Below are 25,010 nucleotides of genomic sequence, written 5' to 3'. Positions count from 1 at the left end.
CTACAACTATTATTCGTCAGAGATTCTTGCTCATTCGTCATCAACCAAAGCCTCAAATACATCGGATTCAGAATTGGTGGAGAAAGGGTCATTATGTCCAATGTAGCCCTTTTCCAATATACATCACCAATCTCAAATTTGTAAAGATCTATGGAGTCTTGCCATTCGCAGATTACCATTCCATCAAATAAATTTGAGCATTTATCCAATTATTTGCACTCTTATTTGTTTCTATTCAACAAATGTTTTGCATGATTTAATTGAAAAAATATATCATTGTTTTAAATAATCAAACTTTTCATAACTTGTTTTTAAACAAAGTGAACATTCACAATGACATAGGGATACTGGGAATGCCTACAGTGCTCTCCCAAAGATGGTATGATCCCCAGCAGGGTAGACGTTTGTTCATACTCCTGGCGTGCTCATGGCGTTTTTTTCTCAAGCATAATGTTTGGTAAAGATTATTCATCTTTGTTTCCTTAGCATACGTGATCTCACTATTTGAGACAGTATTTGATTGGCCCTTGGAGACTTCTGATTTGATGGTTATTCTCCACAGAGTCCGCTTTGGATAACTCCCCCCAGTAGAGTTGCTCCTACGTCGGAGTTCATCTGTGAAAATGACTGTGCCCCAGTTGGAATGACTGCCGCTCATCCCCTGCGGAGATCTTTGTTATCCTGGATTTCTCTCTCGAGATGTAGTACCGGATGTTTGTACTTATTCGCTAGACTTGTTGGTGTTAGAAATGCCTGTTTGTCAGCATTCATCATACATAAACTACGCATGTGTGCATAATTTTCAGACATTCAGATATTCATGTTGCATTCTTTGCCATATATCCTTGTTTGTTATCCACTGCTAGTCGGTAATACATTTCCCCAAGCAGATGTCGGTGTCTGAACTCCCCATATAGAGTCAGCCCCTTAGGCAGAAAGTGTTTATCTTTCCTTATATTCCCCACCGAGTTATATCCTCGTGGATGATTATTATTTATGTTTCCTCCCAACACATATATTGGGATGAGAGTCCCCATTGAGTTATATCCTCACTGGGACGAGTCTTGATTCAGCTTGCCTCTTTAGTCTGATCCTAGATTGGCTTCTTGTGATTGTTTCCTACGCTTCCCTGTGGTATAAATGAATAATTGCTCAATAATCAATAATCATTCATCTTATCCCCGGTGGAGTCTGTGGTTTTCTACCCTTATACCGGTAGTTGTAAACCCTATTTCATCCCCGTGCAGAGTTAACCTTTTGTTCATCCTAATCGATGACGGTTACCTTTCTGTGGTCTTCTACCCAGTATTCGGTAGATGTAATCCCCTCCTTGACGGTTATCATTATCCAATATTCGGTATTGATAAGTCCTTCACCCCTGGTGGTATATCTCTTGGACAATTGCTCTGATCAGGCAGTTTATCCCCCGACAAGTCATCTTTCATATACCGATTGCCAGTAATGATTGTTGCTCTCCTTGATTGGTCATCATTATATACCTAGTTTTGGTATCCCGATGCCTTTCTTTGTCGGTCGATTTATCCTTTATTAACCCAGTAACCGGTTGTGGATAATCTTCCATGCGAGTATATTATCTACGTTCTGACGGTAATAGATAATATATCTCATGCACTCTTTGGTTGAAGCCTTTTGTTCTTCCCCAGTTGAGTAAGATTCGTATCCCTTGTTGGAGTCGAATGTCCATCCCTTAATCGAGTTTGCTTTTAGCCCTCTCTTGGATGATGAGTGTCTTGGGAATATTCCCCGATTCACGTCTTGGTTGGTCACCTATTATATGCCCAGTAACCGGCATCCCTGGTGTTCCTTCCTTCTGCTCCCTATTATGACCTTGTGTCCCCTTGCGGAGTCAGATCTTCCTGAGCCGAAGTTTACCTTTTTAGGTCTTCCTTAGATGATTTTCAGATGTTTAATATCTCTCACCCTTGTACTGGTCTTAGATATTCATTCTCCCGGAGCATGTTATCTCTCACCCTTATACCGGTGTTCAGATCGCATGTCTCTTTGAGCTTATTACCCAGTAACCGGTAATACCTCATTTGTTATTTCCCCACCCGAGTCCGGATTTTCATCCGAAGTATCCGTTACAGATAATTTTTGCTGTATTGGCATATTCCCCAATACGTGCATCTTTGAGTCAACTCGAGTCTTTCCAATGATGTGTTTCACTGGATTTCTTTCGTGCCTCTCAGCAAGTTTCAAGTCGTGACCTGCTCACGCGTTCTTATCCCTTTACTCCCCGGTAGATTTTCTGTCTCATGGAGTGGATCACTCATAAAGTTTATCAAATTCCTCCTGATCTTTGCCTTTGCGGACTCATCTCCCCATAGAGTATTACCGTTTGCATACATACATTCACATCATGAGGTCTCTTAGGGACCAAAATTCGTCTCTTTGTTATTATATAAGCCCATTCTACCCCGTCGAGACGAAGATTTTAACTTTCACTTCTCCGGCTCGAATGACCTTAAATAGGGGCATCTGTAAGACCCCAATTTTGTCCCTAAGATCCCTCATGGCATCATAACATTGCATTTGCATTGCCTCAAGGATCATAAGCATCTTGGCTCCTTACCTTTGGGTGGGGTCTCTTCTTGTGAGTGGTTTGAGATCACCAAGCATGCTTGGATTGTATATCATTGCTTTTCTTATTTTGTTTACTAACCAAAAGCACAAAAATATGTCACTAACATCTTTTGTTTGTAGCTTGAGCAATCACAAGGTCAAGAGCTTCAAGGAGATACTTTGTGCAGAGATATGGCCAAGTGAAGATGATAGCAAGCATGGTAATGATTCCCAAAGCTCTCATCCATCAAATATGCCTCCCTAGCATCTCAATTCATCATTTTGATCAAATTAAGTCAAAGGGTTTGGGGTTTGTTTCCCAAGGAAACCCTAGTTCATCTGATCATCCACAATGACTTGCTCTTGAAGAAACCTCAACCCATGATCAAATACAATCAAGGGAAGTTCTTTAACTCATCATTTCATGCATATTTGAACTTATTTGAGTGTCCTCAATCATCAATTCGTCAAGACATGAGTCATGGACTTGAGAAGTCGATCAGTCAATTCATCTGACTATTTTGAAGTGCATTGAGACCTAACTTTTTATGTGTTGGTCAAATGGAGATGATCCCAAAAGAAAACATCTTCTTAGGTACAATATGAACAACTTTCATGTTCATCAAAAATTTATTTGAAGCTTGGAAGGTCATCTCCCATTCCAATACATTATAGGTCATTTTGACTGAAACCCTAATTTTGGGTCAACTCCCCAAGGACATACCTCATTCATTTTTTATGCTTTTGAGGTGGGATAAAATGCATTGGAAATATTAAGATGTCTAATTCAAATGTTATGTTGAACAAAATTTCAAAATCTCAAAGGAAATACATGTGATAATGCAAAACATTATAGGTCACTTTGGACCAAATGCATTGAAAGTCAAAAAAGTCTAACTTCAAGTGCCCATAACTCTTTCATAAAAGATCAAAATGATGCAAAATTTAAGTCCATTTTGATTGTCTTGAAAAGATCTACAACTTTTATGTTGGAGGTTTTTCCATTTAAGGATTGCATCATCAAAACAGAGGGGCTTGAGCATTGGCCAAATTTGGAAACTTTGCCTTTACATGATTTGCACCTTACACTTTAAATCCAAAATTCACTAATTTCCACACTCCAAATGGATTTTTGCCCAAAATAACATTTGTTCCTTACATCAAGACCTTTCCAACCATTATTCACATGATCATGTTTGGATTTGGCAAATGACATTTTCGAAGAGGAGAAGTTTTAGGCATGGTTATGCATAACATGTTGAAACTCATTATAAAGCTTGTGCATTGCCAATTACACGTCCATTTCAGCTCAATTATGTCTCAAATTGTATTTGGCATTGAATTTGGGCCTTTTGCATGATCATGCAAGCCCATGCAATGAATATCCAATTCCATGCACACGGATTGAATCACACTTGCCTTGCCTCTCCATCTATAAATAAGAGCTTCATTCCATTCAAATATCATCCATGAATCAACCTGAAGTGCTGCACAAAATCAAAACCGAGCCACACCTAAATAAACTATTTCAATTTTCTTCAATTTCTCAGATCTGAAATTCAACTAAATCAGGTTGAATTTCTAGATCTAAAGTTCCTAGCCTCTCTCTCATACTCCATTGATCTTCTGTTTGGCCAAAGGAAGCAAGGAAGCAAGCTCAAATCTGGCTGGAGTTCATGTACTCACCGAAGAAGACGGTGGCGCTGGCCACCGTCCCATTGTCAGATTGATCCTGGACCGTTGGATGCTTTCTCCAGTTTATATCACAACCGTTTGATCTTATGACTTTTATTAAGTGTCCATGTGATGCGTTTGACTGAGGACCATGGTGAGCGCGCGTTTAAGATCCATTAGATCTGCCAGGTCAATTAATGAACTGGATCCAACGCCTCTCCTTTTTCCTGATTTTCTGAATTTCCATTTAATTTCTTTTATTTCCATTTTTTTCAAAAATTCATATCTTCTTTATTTTTTATCCAAAAAATATGGGACCAATTGCATTCTTCTCCAAATAATTTCTAGTTTCTAATTTTGATTTTTAATATTTTTTATTTTGTCATTTGATATTTTTTGTGAATTTTCTCTTTTCTGGTTATTTTTAATTCATTTTAAATAGTTTTTGATATTCAAAAAATACAAAAAAAATTTCCTAACCTATTTGAATGATGATGGATCTATGAAAAATATTCTCATCAATTTTTTTAATTGATTTGAGATTTATTTGAGATTTTAGTTCAATTAGGTTATTTTTATTCATTTTTAATTGATTAAAAATAGTTTCTGACTTTTAAAAATGCTGAAATTTTTTGTCAAACCTTGTTTGACCTTGTTGAACTTGGGATAAATCACTTGGACCTTTCAAGGTTGATTTGAAGTGATTTTGAAGTTTGACCTTTCTTTTATTTTTAATTCAAGTTTATTTTAATATTAAAAATGCCAAAATATTATGCTTATTGTTTGATCTCCAATCTTCATCCCATTTCTGGTTTCTCATTGCTTGACTTTGACTTTCAATGTCACTTGGTCAATATACATGGATTGGTACATTTTATTTCACCTTATGCATTTTAATCTTTCCATTCCCTTTCCATTATTCATCTCTTTCTTCTTCTCCTTCTTTTTCTTTTTTTGATCAATGAGTTGAAGGTTGATAATTTAACATAGCGCTAAATTTTCCTTATGGCACACTAACTACTAACACTAACCATTAACAATTAACATTTATTTTTTGCTCTTTACTTTTATGCAATTTACTATTCTTGCACATATTATTCATTTGCTTTTTCCTTTGCTCATTTGAGCACATGTTTATGTTAATACAATTTGCCTTTTGCTCACTTGAGCACATAATTGTGTATATATCATTGTGCTTATGTTTTGTTGTGATTGTTGTGGACCAAATGCAAAGAAATGGACAAATGGAATTAGTTTCTAGGACATTCCCTATGTAAAATTGGAGTAAAAGGACCTTAATGTTGAAGATGGATTAGAAGGACCAAACCTCTAAACTCACTCTTGTCCATTCTTGATTTGCTTCATAAAACTCTTTGATGTGTGTGCTTTTGTGCTAGGGAATCCTATGAGGGATCAAATTGAAGAACCATTTCCATGTTCATCCAAAAGTGAAAGAGACAAGATGCATTGGGAATCTTCTAAGAAGCTTGTTTGACTATGTTGATTGCTTGAGCTTACTATTATTTTGCTTGCATATTCCAAAGGATGGGAGCTACTTGGATCATCCATATGATCTCAAGAGAGGAACTCCTTTTTGTGGTTTTATTCCTTATCCCTCACCTCTTGTATGCTTAGGATCTTAGCCCTTCTTCTTCTTCTCTCCACTCTAACCCAAGCCAAAACTTTTCTTTGTGCAAACATTTAACATTTGTTTTCAAACATTAGAAACCTAAGCCTTATGCTTTTGATTTTCAAACTTTCTTTTCATAACACTTATTTTGAATTGAACTTCTAAGTCAACTTTGACCAAATTTGTACATACTTTTCATTGGTAAATATAACCCATTCAAATGCTTTTGTGGTTTCAATGGCCACCTTCTTAATCAAATTTTTTCATAACCTTTAGCTATTAGGTTTGAGTTATCCTTGAGGTAGATGTAATACTCACCTATATCCTTAGTGATGGACCATGAGTCTTCCATGCTTATTATAGGGTTAACCCCTCACTAGCATGTTGAAGTTATCCTCACATGGTGGATTTATGGTTGTTGGTTGAGTTTTCTCCCTTGGATAACAAAAGACCTTAAGGCTTTTGGACCAATCAATTCACCAACTCATTTTGAGATTTTTACCCCGAACTACGAGGTTTTGATCCTAATCTTTTTTAAGATGGTACGTAGGCAATGGGTTTATCCATCCAAACACAAAATGTAAATAAACTTGTATATTCTCTTCTCATCTCTTCAATCATGTTTGCACAAACAAATTTTTCACAAAAACAACAACTTTACAACAAGTATGAAAAGGGCTCCCTAGGAGTACCTAGGATGTTTTGGGTGCCTAACACCTTCCCATTGCATAACCAACCCCCTTACCCAGATCTCTGACTCTCTTTTACTAGTTTTTGATTCGATAAAACTTTTAGGTTTTTGTTGGCTTTCTAACCATTCCCTTGGATAAATAGAAGTGCGGTGGCGACTCGACTTGTATGATTTACCTTAGATTTAGTGAATATCTCTAATGGTAATGAATACCCCGCTACAGAAGCTAATTGAGAAGTTTGCAAATCTGAATATTACTTATTCAGACCCTAAAGGTAAAACTTCATAAGCAAAAGATGTTGAGGTAAAAGACTCTAAAGCTACTCAACCCAGAGCTGTTGAAGTTGAGACTCCTCTGAAGAAGCAAAGACAAAGATCTTCATACTTTAAAGAATTTATTATGGGTGATAAATATGAACTAGTCAGAACCAGATCCTCATTCAAACCTTCTGAAGAGACGCTTATGGATTTGATGTCCCTGGTAGAGCCTACATTCGTTGATGAAGCGCTTCTGGACACACAATGGATTCTGGATATGCAAGAAGAACTCAATCAATTCTCCAAAAATGACGTGTGGGATCTTGTGCCAAGACCAAAAGGAACTCATGTCATTAGTACAAAGTGGGTCTTTAGAAACAAGTTTAACGAACAAGGAGAGTTAGTAAGAAACAAGGCCATATTGGTTGAACAAGGCTATAGTCAGCAAGAGGGGATTGGCTATACGTAAACCTTTGCACGATTCGTTAGACTAGAGTTTATTCGTCTCTTAATTTTCTTTGTTGTTAATCATAGCATCATCTTGTATCAGATGGATGTTAAGAGTGAATTTCTGAATGGTTACATAACTGAAGAAGTGTATGTACACCAACCTCCTGGTTTTGAAAATCATAAAAACCCAAATTTTGTTTTCAAACTTAAAAAATCATTGCATGGTCTGAAACAAGCATGGTATGAAAGACTAAACAACTTTCTTTTAGAAAATGATTTCACGAGAGGGAAGGTTGATACAACTTTGTTCTGTAAAACATTAAAAAATGATATCCTTGTTGTTAAAATCTATATGGATGATATCATATTTGGTTTTGCTAATGCTGCTTTATGCAAGGAATTTGCTAAGTCTATGTAGGAAGAATTTGAGATGAGCCTGATGGGAGAACTCAAGTTCTTTCTGGGAATTCAGATTAATCAAATTCCAGAAGCAACATACATCCATCAGACTAAATACACTAAAGAACTTCTGAAGAAGTTTGACATGTCAGAATGCAAGATATTAAAGACTCATATGCACCCTACATGTATCCTTGAGAAGGATGAGGTAAATGCAAAGGAAGAAAAGAAGGTATACAGAGGTATGATTGGTTATCTCTTATGCTTAGCTGCTTCTAGACCTGACATTTTATTTAGTGTTTGTTTATGTGCTCGCTTCCAATCAGATCCTAGAGAGTCCCACTTAACATCTGTTAAGAGGATCTTCAGGTATCTGAAAGGTACAATTAACCTGGGCTTGTTTTATATAAAATCAAAACATTACAAGTTAGTAGGTTATTATGATACTGATTATGTTGGAGATAGACTTGAAAGGAAAAGCACTTCTAGAAGTTGTCAGTTTCTCAGCAAGAGACAATCAACTCCTTAAGCTAAACACATTGCAGCTTCTGGATGTAGCACTCAGATGCTCTAGATGAAAAGTTAGCTAGAAGATTTACAGATATATGAGAGTAACATTCCTATTCTCTGTGATAATACTTCTTTTACTTGTTTATCTAAGATAAAACATATTGAGATAAAACATCACTTTCTACGTGACTATGTTCAGAAGGTGATTTTAAACTTAAACTTTATTGATACAAACCATCAATGGGCTGATATCTTTACAAAACCCATTGTTGAAGATAGATTTATTTTCATTCTGAAGAATTTAAAAGTGGATTTATGTCCATAATGAAAAAGATGATTATGTCAGAATTTTTAATTTCTCATAATGGATAAATGAGACTCTGAGATATTTTTACTTTGAAAATTTGAGTCTTTTGAAGTGAGGAGGTTTCGTAAGTTCAGAAGTATCCAGCTAGAACCTGTTTGGTTAATAAGTTCAGAAGTATCGAGCTAGAACTTGTTTGGTTAAATGTTCTATCTTTTGGATACTAAACAATTATTGCATTAAATAGTTGTCAATCAATCTTGGTTAGTGGAATAGTTTTAAAGATAGTTGTCTTAGAAAACTGAACTACTCATAAACAATTGAGTGACACATTAGGTGAATAAATTTCTTGGGATTAGGTAAAATCTTCACGCTTTACCCCTTATCATATTTTTTGCACTACTCAAGATTTTATTCATGATTGCAAAACCCTTATATAAACTCACTTCACTCACTTTACACACTTTCTCTACATTCACTTCCTACACTTTCTCTCTTTCAACCTAAAAAATCTCTACAACCAAAACCTTTGTTCCTCTTCAACAATGGCATAATCTCAAGAACAAGCTTAACAACAACTTAATGCAACTGCTCAAAGACTTGTTCATAGTCCTTATTCATCGCCACAACAACAACAAACTCCCCATCTCCTCCATACCGTTTCTTCAAAATCTGTTTCAGGATCTGCTCAAGAAGTTTTCTATGAAGAACCTTATGATAAACCTGAACTGGCATTAACTACTTCTACAAACGAGTTGGAATTTCTATGTGAGCTTATGGTTGATTTTGAGAATTTGAAGGATAATGGCTTTGATCTTTTGGATGCTGTTAAGATTCAAGGCTGGGAAAAGTTTTTTTACCGTCTCCAAGGCCATGTTTTATTTCATCTAGTTAGAGAATTTTGGACTCATGCTAAGATTTCAATTTTCCAACTTACTTCTTTCATTCTGGGAAAGAAGATAGTCATCACTAAAAAACTAATTTCCAAACTCATTAGGCATGATGGGTCTGGAAAGAGATGTTATCAGGTGGTGGAAAGAAAGTTTGATTTGATTGAGATTTCAAAAGTGATATTCACTTCTGGAATTCACTCCAACAACATCAAAGATCTTCAACCTAATTTGAGAATCTGGGCCAAATTTCTTCTAGGGTGTACTCATCACGGAAAACCAACGAATTTTGCAGACTACATCAATGGTGACCAGCAATATGCTTTATACTATATTGCTACTGAGAAGAAAGTGAACCTCCATTCACTTCTCTTTCAATACTTAAGGGACATGGTGAAGGGAACTGGAGATAGAAGCAATAAGAAGAGGAATTGGATTCCCCTTGGAAGGTTGATATCAGATATGCTTATGGAGAGTAAGCTGATAGACTCTTTAATAGAAACTCAGGTCATGAAATTCTGGTATCAGATATGAGATGTCGAAGGTAATGTCACGACACTAATATCTGAGTAATGCAAACAGAATGAAGATAGAGAATAGTAATGCAAAATACACAAGCAATTGTTAACCCAGTTTGGTCCAACTCACCTACATCTGGGGGCTACCAAGCCAGGAAGGAAATTCACTAAAATAGAATCAGTTCAAAGACTCTCCGTACACTTCAACAAGTTACCGTCTTTCTCACCTAATCTCTACCCGTGCAATTTCTACCTAAACACTCTTAGATATGAGAACCCACTCATTTCCCTACAATCACACCTGTGATCTTAAACAACAATCCCTTGAGAAAAGAAAACACTTTTCAATAACACACTCTTGATCTTACTTCACAGTTTCAATCAAGAAGACACACTCTTGATCTTGCTTAACAGCTTTGATCAAGAAGACACAATCTTGATCTTGCTTAACAGCTTTGATCAAGAAGACACACAATTGATCTTGCTTCACAAGGCTCATCTCAAACTCAGACTGCATTTGTTTAAGAAAATGTTCAACCATCTGATCTGACATCCCACCAAATACAATATCATCTACATATATTTGTGCCACCATGAGCTTCCCTCCTTCATTCTTCACAAACAGGGTTTTGTCAATACCTCATTTCCTGTATCCATTGTCAGTGAGGAACACTGTAAGTCTCTCATACCAGGCCCTGGGAGCTTGCTTCAACCTGTAAAGAGCTTTCTTCAATCTGTACACATGTTGTGGGAGATTTGGATCTGTGAATCCTTTGGGTTGTTCAACATATACTTCTTCATTTAAGTAGCCATTTAGGAAGGCACTTTTTACATCCATTTGAAACAGTTTGAATTTCAGAATACATGCTACTCCAAGCAATAATCTAATGGACTCAAGGCGAGCTACAGGAGAAAATGTTTCATCAAAGTCTACTCCTTCAACTTGAGTATATACTTGAGCTACTAATCTAGCTTTGTTTTTAGTAACAACCCCTTGTTCATCAGATTTATTCTTATATACCCACTTTGTACCTATGACATTTACTCCTTCAGGTCTAGGAACCAATTCCCATACTTCATTCCTCTTGAACTATCCTAACTCCTCTTGCATGGCATTGATCTAGAACTCATCAGTCAAGGCTTCCTTGACATTTCTGGGTTCAATCTTTGACACAAAGCAGCCATGTGAGATCACTTCCCTTGATCTAGTAGTTACTCCTTTATCTGGATCTCCTATGATAAGATCTTTGGGATGATCCTTCTGAATTCTGATAGAGGGTCCTTTGTTGATTTTGTCATCTTCAGGTTCAGCTTGAGGAGGTTCTCCTTCCTTATTTTTGTCTGAGAAGTCAGCTGGAGAATCATTCAGAGATGTCTCGACATCATCTGTGACATCAGTCTGTTGGTCATCAACCACAACATTAATGGATTCCATCAATACATTAGTTTTGGAATTAAAGACCCTGTAAGATCTGCTATTTGTTGAATAGCCCAGAAAAATTCCCTCATCACTTTTGGGATCCATCTTTCTTCTTTGCTCACGATCAGCCAAGATATAGCATTTGCTACCAAAAACATGGAAGTATTTGACTGTAGGTTTTCTTCCTTTCCATACTTCATATAAGGTTGTGGGAGTCCCTTTCTTTAATGTCACTCTGTTGTGAACATAGCAGGTTGTGTTCATGGCTTCAGCCCCAAAATGGTAGGGCAATTTTTTAGCATGAATCATAGCTCTGGCTGATTCTTGAAGAGTCCTATTTTTTCTTTCCACCACACCATTTTGTTGGGGAGTGATAGGAGATGAGAACTCATGATGAATTCCTTCTGAAGAGCAGAATTCAGCAAATTTGTTGTTCTCAAATTCCTTCCCATGATCACTTCTAATTTTGATAACAGGACTTTCTTTTTCTCTTTGAAGTTTCAAACAAAGCTCCTTAAAGACTTTAAGTACATCAGATTTCTCTCTTATAAAATTGATCCAGGTGTATCTGGAGAAATCATCCACCACCACATATGCATACTTCTTCCCACCAAGGCTTTTTACTTGCATGGGTCCCATCAAGTCCATATGAAGGAGTTCCAATACTTTGGTAGTGGTGTCATGTCTAAGCTTTTGGTGTGACATCCTTGTTTGTTTTCCAATCTGACATTCTCCACAGATTTTTCCCTCATCAATCTTTAAGTTTGGAATTCCTCTAACAACTTCTACTGATATGATCCTCTTCATACCTTTAAGGTGAGGGTCGCCCAGTCTTTGATGCCATATCTTCACTTCTTCCTCTTTGGCTAAGGTACACATTGAAGAGTATCCAGTTTCTTGAGAGCTCCACATGTAGCAATTTTCTTTGGACCTAACTCCCTTCATGATTACTTCATTTTCCTTGTTAGTAATCTGACATTCAGTTCTGGTGAAGTTTACATTCAGACCTTGATCACACAGTTGATTGATGCTTATAAGATTTGCAGTTAATCCCTTAACAAGTAGGACATCATCAAGAGCAGGAACTCCAGGGAAATCCAGCCTACCCATTCCCTTGATTTCACCCTTTGCACCATCACCAAAGGTAACATAACTCATGGCATGAGGGTGAAGTTCAGTTAGCAGATTTTTGTTCCCAGTCATATGTCTGGAGCAACCACTGTCAAAATACCAATCTTCTTTGGCTGAAACTCTGAGGGAAGTGTGAGCTATTAGACTTATAACCTTTGTCTTAGGAACCCATTGCTTTTTGTTGACAGTCCTGTGATGATTGGATCTTGGTTGGTATTGAGACTGAACAGGGCCAGGATAACCATATAGCTTATAGCAAAAGGGCTTCAGGTGGCCAAATTTTCCACAGTATTGACATCTCCATCTTTGATGTTGTCCTTTCTGCTGTTGTGACATCTGATGTGACATCTCAGGTTTGCTTTTAACATGGTTGTACTTAGGTTTGGATTTTGGTTTGCAACCAGTGTAACTGCACTCAGTCTTGAATCCAATGCCAGATTTGTTTCCTGTTATTTAGCCAGTCTGGAGAATCTTGTTTAAGATGGCAGATCCATTGTTAAGCATTTTTACATACTTAGTCATCTCATCTAGTTTGGAATTCAAGAAAACAGCTTCAGTCTTCAATTTTGAGATGGTTTCCACATACTCTTCCTTTTCATTTTCCAGCTGAGCTATCACTTTCTTCTGGCATTCAACTTGTTTGCATACTCCTGCACTTTTGAGGAACTACTCTATGTAGGTAGTGGCCAGCTCTTCAAAGGTTCTTTCATCATCAATTGACTCTTCCTCAGACCCCCATCTTCCTGTCAGTGCATTCACATAATTAGCAGCTTCTTCTGTTTCACTTCCATCAGACCGAGAAGCAGCAAGACTCCTCTTTTGTTTCTTGAGATAGGTCCCACATTCAGTTTTAATATGACCATACCCATTACACTCATAGCACTAAACTTCTTTGGGCTTTTCTTTAGACCTTGTTCTTCTGCCAGAACTGTTGGGTTTACTGATGTCAGATGCGATGTTCTTGACATTGGATCTCACATCAATCCTTTTTATCAGTCTGTTGAACTGTCTTCCCAGCATTGTGTCGCATCCGCGAAAAACAACCGGCGGGAAAAAGCAAAACAACAGAGCCGCCACCGTGCGTTATTTATCCCAAAAGAGGGAAAGGAAACGCTCTAAGTAAACCTGGAAAAGACATGGTCTCGCGACCAGAGAAAGATGGGATCGGGAGTCGGTTATGCGAAGGGAAGGTATTAGCACCCCTACGCATCTGTCGTACTCGACGGGATCCACGCTCAAAAGAATAGAAGAAAGGTTGCTAAACACTGCTCAAAGAATGCACGCACACTGGAATAAAACACAGATGGAAAAAGAGGGGAACGGGCTCGCTAGGATATCGCATCCTATGCCTACGTATCTCATATGGAATGAGAATCAGAGCTACCGTAGTTTGGCTCACGCACGCCGAAACAAAACCCACACAGGAAACCGACTGCCAATCGCTGGACTTACGTCAGACTCCACCCAAACAAGCAAACATGGAAACCGAATGTTAATCGCTGGACTTACATCAGACTCCGAACCAACAAACACACACAGGAAACCAACTGCCAATCGCTGGACTTATGTCGGACTCCAAACACACACAAAAGGGGTTAACCGGACGCTGAGTCGTCAAAAAGCAACAAAAAAGTTGAACAAACAAGCTAACAGGAAGTATGGTACTCGAGCCGGCTAGCTGTCAAGCAAACACACACAAAAAAGGAAAAGGGTGCCCGGAGAGATCTCGTACGATCTCCTGCCTACGTACCTCATCTGGTATGAGGATCAGGGCGACGTAGTTCCCCTTAACAGGGAAAGAACTTCTAACCTAACCAGAGACTGGGAAATGACAAACTAGAAGGGAGCCTGACTCGAGCCTAATAGTTATCATGTAATCCACAATGGCCCTAGGTTGAGGTTTCTATCTAACTTGCACAAGGAGCAAGCTATCCTAAACAGCACAGTCAAACAACACAAGCACAATAAACAATCACACACACTATATGCAATCAATTGGGCTCATACAAGGTTAGGCTGTGAAACACAAGCCAACTGGAACCGGGTGTAGTTAGCTCTTAACCCTAACATTGAGAGTTAGGGTGAAGCAAATGAAATGGGAAGTGAGGATAAGACCTCACAGCTCTTATCCCTGGCCTGGGAGAGCTTGACTCAAAAATAGAAGATGTGGGAGTTCAGAATGTAGGAACTCTTCTCCACAGATGACTGACACAACATAGATCTTGGGTTATTATCTACAATGCATCAACACAAGGTGTGTGAGCAAAGTGAATGACACACTGAGTAGCAGGAGATGGATTACACATCTCTTTTATCTGCCAATTGCCTCTTAAGAGGTCTTTACCTGCTTGGCACAAAAGTAAACATTCACAAGCATTGCCTCTTAAGGAGGGCTTCAGACAGGTGCCTGCCCACATAACAGGACAGGTCTTCCAGACTACATGAAGTCAAAGGAATTATACCTCAATGGTTAAGCAACCAAGCAAAGCAAAGTTCACAATGAACTTAAAGCAACTTAAGTACATGTGGAAACATCAGACAAATCAGTACAGTACACAGACAAACAGACAACAGTTAATAAGCAACAGACAATCCCAATGTACAAAATGTGTAAGCCAAAAGGCCAACTCCAATGAGTTACCATCAACCTACAAAACACACAAAGATTAGTAATCAAAGGCAAATATCAATGCTCAAATGATGGAGCATCAACAACTATGGAACTTGGATGTTCAACCTGAAATCAAAGCTCAAATGTGAGAGGCAAACCACTAGGTCAAAGCCTAGGGTCAAAGATAGAGAAAAAATCCAAAACAGAAGCTGAAAATTAACATGAATCAACTTCAAACACATCTTGATACAATCCAAAAGGTCTCACATCAATATCATTAACCAAAAGCATTTCATGATCAATTGAAGTTCAAGGCAATTTTAAAGCTCACATGTGATCAACCAGAATGAAAAATCTCAATTATATCATAAATGATTCAAATAATTCCAACAAAATTCATGCTCATTCTTAACATTCATAACATGCATCACACAAAAAATCAGGACATTTGGAGATCATTTGGCATGGCAAACACATCACATAATTTGACCAAGCAAAGGTGTGACACAAATTGTCACACCAACTTAACATGATCATAAAACAGAAATGACACATGATAAAAATACCAAATCAACACCAAAATTTCAAGCAACATGTGTAGTTTCATCATGCAAATTTTCAGAATCATTGGATCAAAGACCAGCATCTCACAAATGAATAAGCAAGGCAAGGTACAAAATGGATACATGTTCAAACATTCTAGGGCAAAAAATTATCCAGCCAAGCACAACTTGTAAAATCATGGTGATAAAAAAGTAGAGAGATCAAGGATCACAATGCAAAAAATTGGAGTCAATTTGGATTAATTTTCAAATTGTTATGAATTTTTTAAGATGAGGAAAAATAAAAAAAAATGATATGAAGCATGTATAGAAATAATGGAGGGAAATAAGAGAAATCATGAAGCATTTGAAATATTTGTTGCAGCCAAGGATCGAATCCTGTCACGATTCAAAATGCTGGCGCCAATCAAATGAAACGCAGCGTTTCATTTATCCAGTTGGCACGGTCAATGTTGCATGGCAAAGTCAAACGCATTTGAGCCAATGGATGTGCTGTGTGTGCAGTGACGTGGTCCAATGGCATGCGAACCCTAACAAACACATGCAGAACGCAGGAAAGCGGTCTCTATTGATCAAAACCATTGTTGAAACATGAACAACATCCTCTTCCTCGCGCGCGTATGAACAGTAACCAATCATCAAGAACAAAATTACCAGAATTCACAATTGGATACACAATCCTGTAGATCTTTCATCAAGGATCACGAATACATGCATGGCTAAACCTAATTCCAATTATCATGAGAAAATCGAAGCCAAGAACATTCATGCATGGAACTTTAAATCAACATAGCTCACTCAATTGCGCATGGAATTTTATGATTCGAAGCTCAGCATGACCACAACAACAAGATCTACAAATATATCACAAGAATTTTGAGAATTAAGAGGATTGATTTGTAACCTCTTGAAGAGCAGATCTGGAATTCGCGAGATTCAGGCTTTTTAATGGCTTCAATGTTGCTCCAGAATACTTGCATAAGTGATTGGAAGAGAATATGGAACTTAATGGTGCACGATCTCAACAAATTCTGAATTCACCATTGTTGCTTCAAGCTTGGTATATGCTTCAATCTTGCACTGTTTTCTTCAGTTCCACGTGCAAATCTTCTTATGGACTCTTCAAGAACAAGAATCAATCAAGAGAGAATGCTTGAATGTGAAGAAATTTGAAGAAAAATTTGAGAGAAAAATTTGGAGTTTGAGATCTAGATATGAAATTATGAGGGCTAAACTGAAAAACAGTTAGGGTTTTGGTTTATATATGCAATGCTAATCACTCTTTTAATCATGCTTAAGCCAATGTTAATGAGATTAGCAAAAATGAGATGTAAGTGCAATTTTGCTTTTCACCTTATGCATGGAAATGCATGTATGAACAGTACACGAAAATCCTTTCAATTCCACTTAAAAATCCATTTTGGAGCCAATGGTGGTGTGAAAAAGATCAAGCCATGCACCAATTTTAAATTTCATGTTTTCCCTCCAAAAATCCCATGAATTAGCAAATGATCATGTGAATATAATTCATGTAATGTGATGCATGATTTGGAATTTAGAGGTCAAAAGAAGAACAATGCAAAAAGAGCCATCCAATTTGGAGCTTTGGTTGAGAAGTTATGCCCATTTGAAGTCCAATGCATACTTTGTCAAGTTTTGATCATATCTCTTCAACCACACATGAGAAATCCATGATTTTGGCCTTTTTGGAAATGGGAGAGAAAGATCTACAACTTTCATGTTCAACAAAATTTCATTTGAAGCTTTCTTGATGATGTAATTTGAAGTTGAAGCTAGGTTAAAACCTTTCCATTTTTGGCAAGTTTGAATTATAGGTCACTTTCTATTTTTGGAATGTTTTGGCCTGACTTTAAATTCTTCAATGTTGATGTTTGAAATGTCAAATGAGACTTGTTTGAACATGAATGAAGTATTTCCCATCACTTCCCACCTCCAAATCCACAGTTGACCTTGCATTTGACATACAATTGATTTGATCATGCACAGATGATTTTGAGCCTCAACCACTTGATGAAATGGCTCCACCATGAAACCCTAGCTTATACAAGCTCCATAAAATCACATGATGATCTCCATCTCATTAAAGACCTCATCCCCTTGCAAAACCCTGACTAGAAGAATACAACTGATTAGGGTTGACCAGAGGTCAAAACCCTAATCCCAAGGAACCTGATCAGGAATAATGAACCATGATGATGGTGATATACTCTGGCCAATAAGACAACACTCATCCTCCTTGAGGAACAAATAAAACCCTAATTGAAGAGCAACCCTCAGATGATTGATCATCAATTCATGAGACCCTCAAGCTTGAATCTCTTAACCTCTCTATCTTCTGAGAAAGACCTAGGAGGATGACTTGCTTATTTCACATGATATGCAATATGAAATGACTAATGTCCTACAAAATGAAATGCAATATGCTAAGCTAGTCCCAAGAGAGGAGGGCAAATTTTGAGGTGTTACAGCTGCCCCTATTCAATCCACTATGAACTTGTTGATATGAATAGCCTCGGCTTTCAGATGATCAGGATGAAGAGTGATTGAACACCAAGAACAGACGAACAATTTGTGCTCTGATGGGAAATAATTAACAATGCCTGTCAGAATGGGCAAAGAAGTAATCTTAAGAGAAGAATTCGTCTGGTACGGAGAAAGTCGGCCCGAACACCGAAACAGAATGTTGACCTGGATACCAAAATAGATGGTAACACAGGAATAACCATGGCCTGAACGCCGCATCCGCTGGGGATTATTATTATTATTTCTTTTAATTTTTCTTGAACCCCGAAACTTTCTGATTGATGATTTTCTTTTGCTTTTCTTGAACCCCGAACAAATATTTTCTTTCGTGCAGATGATCCCGGATCACTGCAGTTGAACCCCGACATCTTCATAGTAGTCTTGTTTGCCAAACAATGAACCCCGCTCTCCAATTGAACCCCAGTCGCCCGACGATAGCTCGTGATCGCCGTTGTAAACCCCGCTCTCCAGAAAACACCCCGTGTCTCCCTTTCTCCATTTGAACCCCGTTCTCCAGAAAATTCCCAGCATCTCCTTCTCTCCATTTGAACCCCATTTTCCAGAAAATGCCGCAACACTTCCCTTTCTCCATTTGAACCCCGTTCTCCCTTTTCTTGTGGTAATTCCGATGGCAACGCCGGAAATAACACCAAAACACCACTCTGATGGCGACATATCAGAGGGTACACCTTCACAACAGGAAGGTAACATGTGCATTTCTTCCTCAGAAGACACCCATAACGACCTTTGTTGGCCTCAGCCAAAGTCTAAGGTGACACATGAACAGAAGACAATCCTGAGGACCTCATCCCGGATATAATCTTCAACTCCAATCTCCGTTTGAACCCCGTTCTCCAGAAAATGCCGCAACACTTCCTTTTCTCCATTCTTCGATTTTCGCGCTGATCGCTTAACGTTCTTTGATCTTCATTTCCATCTCCGTCCGACGGAAAAGTTTCCACCAATATCGCACTACTGGGGAACATTGTTGCTCCAACGTTATGATGCCGAACTCCTCAGAGTAACATCTTCCAACTTCTATCTCGCACGACAGAAATCTCCTCCAGTATCGCACTACTGGGGAATACGGTTGACCCAACACCACGATGCTAAACTCCTCGGAGTAACATCTTCACCATCCGACGAAACCGATTCTCAGGAGGTAACCACGGCTTGAGTAACCGATGCTTGCAATGCTGATGTTAATCTTCCAACTAGAGAAACCACTCCTCACGGTAACCACGGCTTGGGTAGCATCTTTACCAACTGGCGAAACCAAATCTCAAACGGTAACCACGGCTTGAGACTAGCTTATGCTTGCAATGATGATGCATGACTTTTTTTCAGCGTAATGCTCCATAATCATGGAAATGCTACGCAATTTATTATGCAATATGCCATGCTTATCTAAATGATGAATGCATAAAAAGTATCCCCCTCAAGGGACTCTTCTGGGGAGCTCGAGGCACCCTGTTGAGGAACTCGACAACACTCTAATCTCCACCCTGCTGGGGAATAGCACCGCTGCTGGGGAAAGGACCACCCTTACCAAGGATGGCCTCCACTGAACCCGATCCACTTGGGGACTTCGCTGGGGAAGAAACCACCAACGCATTCTGCGGGGAAAACAACAATCTTTGACTTGCTGGGGGAAAAGCCGATCTCAAACCTACTGGGGATATAACCATCCCGACCCTGCTTGGGGAAACAAGGAAAGTCTAGCACAGAACACACGTCGACTCGTCGAACCCTGGTATTCAACATCTAAATCCAGTGTCAGCTTTCCACTTTTGAGAGCTCCCAGACTCGTCTAGACTTTTCTGATTCATCACCTTGTATTCTCGCCTTCTCCGTACTCCACGGAGATCAAACTTCTTGGATTCGTACAAACTTTCCAGTCCTCAGACTTTGAAGAGTCTTCTTGATTAACCCTCCAGGATCGTCGTCATTCTTTCACCGTCTTTTCACCATTCTTCAATTCATTGTCCCTGATTGGACTCCACGGGGATCCTTTGTCAAAAGCTTCCACATCACAACCTGCAAGTGAGCGAAAATATCTAACAGCACCTGCAAAAGAGATCGTTAGATAAAAACGTGCCCCAGGCGTGCCAATATTTCAACACCTGGGTCACTCAACCTTCCGAATAAGATTTCAATCTTTCAATCTTATAAACATGCATTGAAAGGGACCTGTATGTCTTAAAATGCAAAGATTCTTTATCACAAACAATGGGATGTTTTTGCAATCAAAGCGGTAATGAAAACAAAAACAAAATTATTTGACTGAATATGCATTTTATTAATTGAAAAGATGTGGCTCATGAATGAGCAATACAAAGGAAGCAATTCCTGAAAAGAGGTAATTGTGCACAAAAGGAAAATCTATCCTAATGGCAATATGAAACTGTGACCTCATCGAGTTCCAACTCGGTTACACCCCATATGTCCTCAGATTCTCCGTGCTTTCTGCCTTCTGAATAAGACGTTTCCAACTGATCCCTACCAAGGATTATCCATGTCATCTTAACCAAAGCAAACGATCATGTTGGACACAGTTGTTCGTTTCAATCCATCTTTTTCCTGGAGCGCCCTTTCGGGTTTTCAGTCCACCGGGATACCCTTTTTTGCCCAAGTCGCCCTTGTGGGGTGTTCGACTTGCCGGGTGTACAGTTTTTCCATTTTTATCCCTAATTTTTGCCCGAATCTTTTTCATTTTTTTTTTCGGTTCGCCGGGATACCCATTTTTGCCTGGACTATTTTATTCTTTTCGTCCAGCGGGTCTCTTTATACGAAGTATTTTTTAACTGCGTCCGCATTCACAGGGGATGGAAAATCCTCGCCATCCATGATTGTTAACAACAAGGCTCCGCCAGAGAAAACCTTTTTGACCAGGAATGGACCTTCGTAATTGGGTGTCCATTTGCCCCTACGATCGTTTTGAGGAGGAAGATCCTTTTCAACACCAGATCTCCTACATGATACACACGAGGTCGTACCTTCCGGTCAAAAGCACGCTTCATCCGCTACTGGTACAACTGCCCATGACAGATGGCCGCCAGCCTCTTTTCCTCAATCAGGCTCAACTCTTCATACCGGGCCTTTACCCATTCAGCCTCTTGCAATTTCACGTCCATCAAGACTCTCAAAGAGGGAATTTGAACCTCAACCGGTAGCACGGCTTCCATTCCATATACCAACGAGAAAGGCGTTGCCCCAGTAGATGTGTGCACTGAAGTTCGATACCCATGCAGCGCGAATGGCAACATCTCGTGCCAATCCTTATAGGTCACGACCATTTTCTGCACAATCTTCTTAATATTCTTATTGGCTGCCTCGACCGCCCCATTCATCTTCGGACGATAAGGAGAAGAATTGTGATGCTCAATCTTGAACTCCTGACACAGTTCTGCCATAATCTTGTTATTCAAATTAGAACCATTATCAGTAATGATTCTCTCGGGAACCCCATATCTGCAAATTATGTCTCTCTTCAGGAATCTGGCGACAACCTGCTTTGTCACGTTTGCATAAGAGGCTGCTTCCACCCACTTGGTGAAGTAATCAATAGCCACTAATATGAACTGATGCCCATTCGAAGCCGTAGGCTCAATCTTCCCAATCATATCAATGCCCCACATAGCAAACGGCCACGAAGACGACATCAAGCTCAACGGATTTGGAGGCACGTGCACCTTGTCGGCATAAATCTGGCATTTATGACACTTCCGCACAAAATTGAAACATTGAGCCTCCATTGTCATCCAATAATAACCTGCCCTCAGCAGCTTCTTCACCATTGCATTCCAACTGGCATGGGTACCGAACGACCCCTCGTGAACCTCTTTCATCAACTGGCTTGCTTCTTTATCATCAACACATCTGAGCAAAACCCAATCGAAATTTCTCTTGTACAACACCCCATCCTTGTTCAAATAGAACACCATGGACAACCTCCTCAGAGTCTTTCGGTCCTTCTTGGATGCTCCCTCAAGATATTCTTGGGTCTCCAGATAGCGCTTGATATCGTAATACCACGGCTTCTCATCGTCAGGCGCTGTGTCAACAGCAAACACATAAGCCGGTCTATCCAAACGTCCCACCTCAACACTTGGGAACTGATTCCACCACTGCACCTTAATCAAGGCAGCCAGAGTAGCCAAAGCATCTGCTAAAGGGTTCTCTTCTCTCGGCACATGATGCAATTTCACCTTGGTGAAAAACGTCAACAATCTCCTCGTATAATCCCGATATGGAACTAAATGAGATTGATGTGTATACCATTTTCCGTTAACCTGATTCACAACCAAAGTTGAATCTCCATATATAACAAGGTTCTTGATCCTCAAATCAATCGCCTCTTCAATCCCCAGGATACAAGCTTCGTATTCAGCCACGTTGTTGGTGCACTCAAATGTTAGCCGGACAGCAAAAGGAATGTGGGATCCTTCTGGGGTAACCAAAATAGCACCAACACCGCTACCATTCACGTTAACGGCCCCATCAAACATCAGAATCCATTCGGATTCAGGGTCAGGCCCCTCCTCCGGGATTGGTTCCTCACAATCTTTCGATTTGAGAAACATGATGTCCTCATCAGGGAACTCAAACTTCATCGGTTGATAATCCTCAATGGGTTGTTGGGCGAGGTAATCAGACAATACACTCCCCTTGATTGCTTTCTGAGAGGTATACTGGATATCATATTCAGTCAAAATCATTTGCCACCTCGCAACCCGTCCGGTCAATGCTGGCTTCTCAAAGATGTACTTGATTGGATCCATCTTGGAAATCAATAAAGTGGTATGAACCAGCATATACTGCCTCAGTCGGCGAGCAGCCCAGACCAAAGCACAGCAAGTTTTCTCGAGCAGTGAATATCTTGTTTCACAGTCGGTAAACTTTTTGCTAAGGTAGTATATGGCATGCTCTTTTCGACCAGACTCGTCATGCTGCCCCAATACACACCCCATAGACCCCTCGAGGACCGTCAAGTACAGAATTAACGGTCGTCCCTCGACAGGAGGCATCAGAATCGGAGGCTCTTGCAAATACTCTTTTATCTTTTCAAATGCCGCTTGGCAATCATTATTCCACCTGACCGTTTGATCTTTTCTCAATAACTTGAATATTAGTTCGCACGTGGCTGTTAGGTGAGATATGAACCGCGAAATGTAGTTCAATCTACCTAAGAAACCACGAACTTCCTTCTCTGTTCTCGGTTCAGGCAATTCTTGTATTGCTTTTACTTTAGCAGGATCAACCTCGATTCCTCTTTTGCTTACTATAAACCCCAGCAATTTACCGGACCGCACTCCGAAAGTGCACTTATTCGGATTCAACCTCAGTCTGAACTGTCTCAGCCGGTCAAACAACTTGGCCAGATCTACCAGATTCCCCTCTTCTGTTTGGGACTTTGCTATCATGTCATCAACATAGCACTCGATTTCATGATGTATCATATCATGAAACAAAGTCACCATGGCCCTTTGATAAGTAGCACCGGCGTTTTTGAGACCGAATGACATCACCTTATAACAAAAAGTGCCCCACGGTGTGATGAACGTTGTTTTCTCCATATCATCTGGCGACATTTTGATTTGATTATAGCCAGAAAAGCCATCCATGAGGGAAAACACCGAGAATTGAGCTGTATTATCTACCAACACATCAATGTGAGGTAGCGGGAAATCATCCTTCGGGCTAGCTCTATTCAGATCCCGGTAGTCCACACACATTCTCACCTTCCCATCCTTCTTCGGGACCGTCACAATATTCGCGACCCAAGGTGGATAATTGGTGACAGCGAGGAAACCAGCATCCAACTGCTTTTGTACCTCTTCTTTAATTTTCATGGCCATCTCAGGTTGGGTTTTGCGCAACTTCTGCTTCACTAGAGGACAATCTGCTCTCAATGGTAACTTGTGCACAACAATATCGGTATCCAACCCTGGCATATCTTGATAAGACCAGGCGAAGATATCAACATACTCTTTCAACAATGTTACCATTCTTCTCTTAACATTTGCCTCCAAAGCAGCCCCAACTTTCACTTCCTTTCTGACCTCGTCGGTGCCCAGATTCACTACCTCGACTTGCTCCTCGTGCGGCTGAATCACCTTCTCCTCTTGTTTTAACAACCTGGCTAATTCCTCTGGCAGTTCACAATCTTCTTTGCTTTCTTCTTCGGCATGATAGATCAGATTGTCGAAGTCATATGAGGGTGTAACAGGATTGTTATCAATGAGATCCGGAGAAAGATCGCATCTGCATGAATGTTGATTCATGCATTGCTTTAGAACCGGAGCGAGACAAATTGAAAAAGAAAAATGAAAACATTGTCATTTTTATTTTTGTTTTTAAACTGCAAAAATAAATGAAAAACAGGGAACACCGCTTTTAATGAAAAACATCCATTTATTACTGATGCAAATTTTGCAAAATGAAACATGAGGTGGCCCTTACAATGAACCATCACGTTTCGGGCAAAACGTATGGCTTCCATGCAAATAAAATTGAAAACAGAAAATATTACTTTTCAAGTAGAGTGACAGTGATGATCTTTTCGTCCTTCCAGTTCTGGACTTCCATCCCTGGTACGCACGGTTTTATCCATTGATCTACCTCGCAATCGCTGTCAACTTCTTCACTCACCATACAGATGTGATCTGGATCCAGCATTCCAGCACTGGTGAATGTGAAAGACGGACGACGTCCTCTACCCTGTCCAGACGAGCCTCGGCCCGGCTGATAACCCACTCCGAATTGGTCTTTCTTGGCGGCGATGTCCATCATCTTTCCCCATCCTGGAGCTTCTCCACTCCTTACCACCTCAGC

This window comes from Lathyrus oleraceus, chromosome 3 (assembly GCF_024323335.1).
Source record: "Lathyrus oleraceus cultivar Zhongwan6 chromosome 3, CAAS_Psat_ZW6_1.0, whole genome shotgun sequence".
NCBI classification, from domain to species: Eukaryota; Viridiplantae; Streptophyta; class Magnoliopsida; order Fabales; family Fabaceae; genus Lathyrus; species Lathyrus oleraceus.
The sequence above is the reverse complement of the archived record's forward strand: the minus strand, read 5'-3'. Positions refer to the sequence as shown.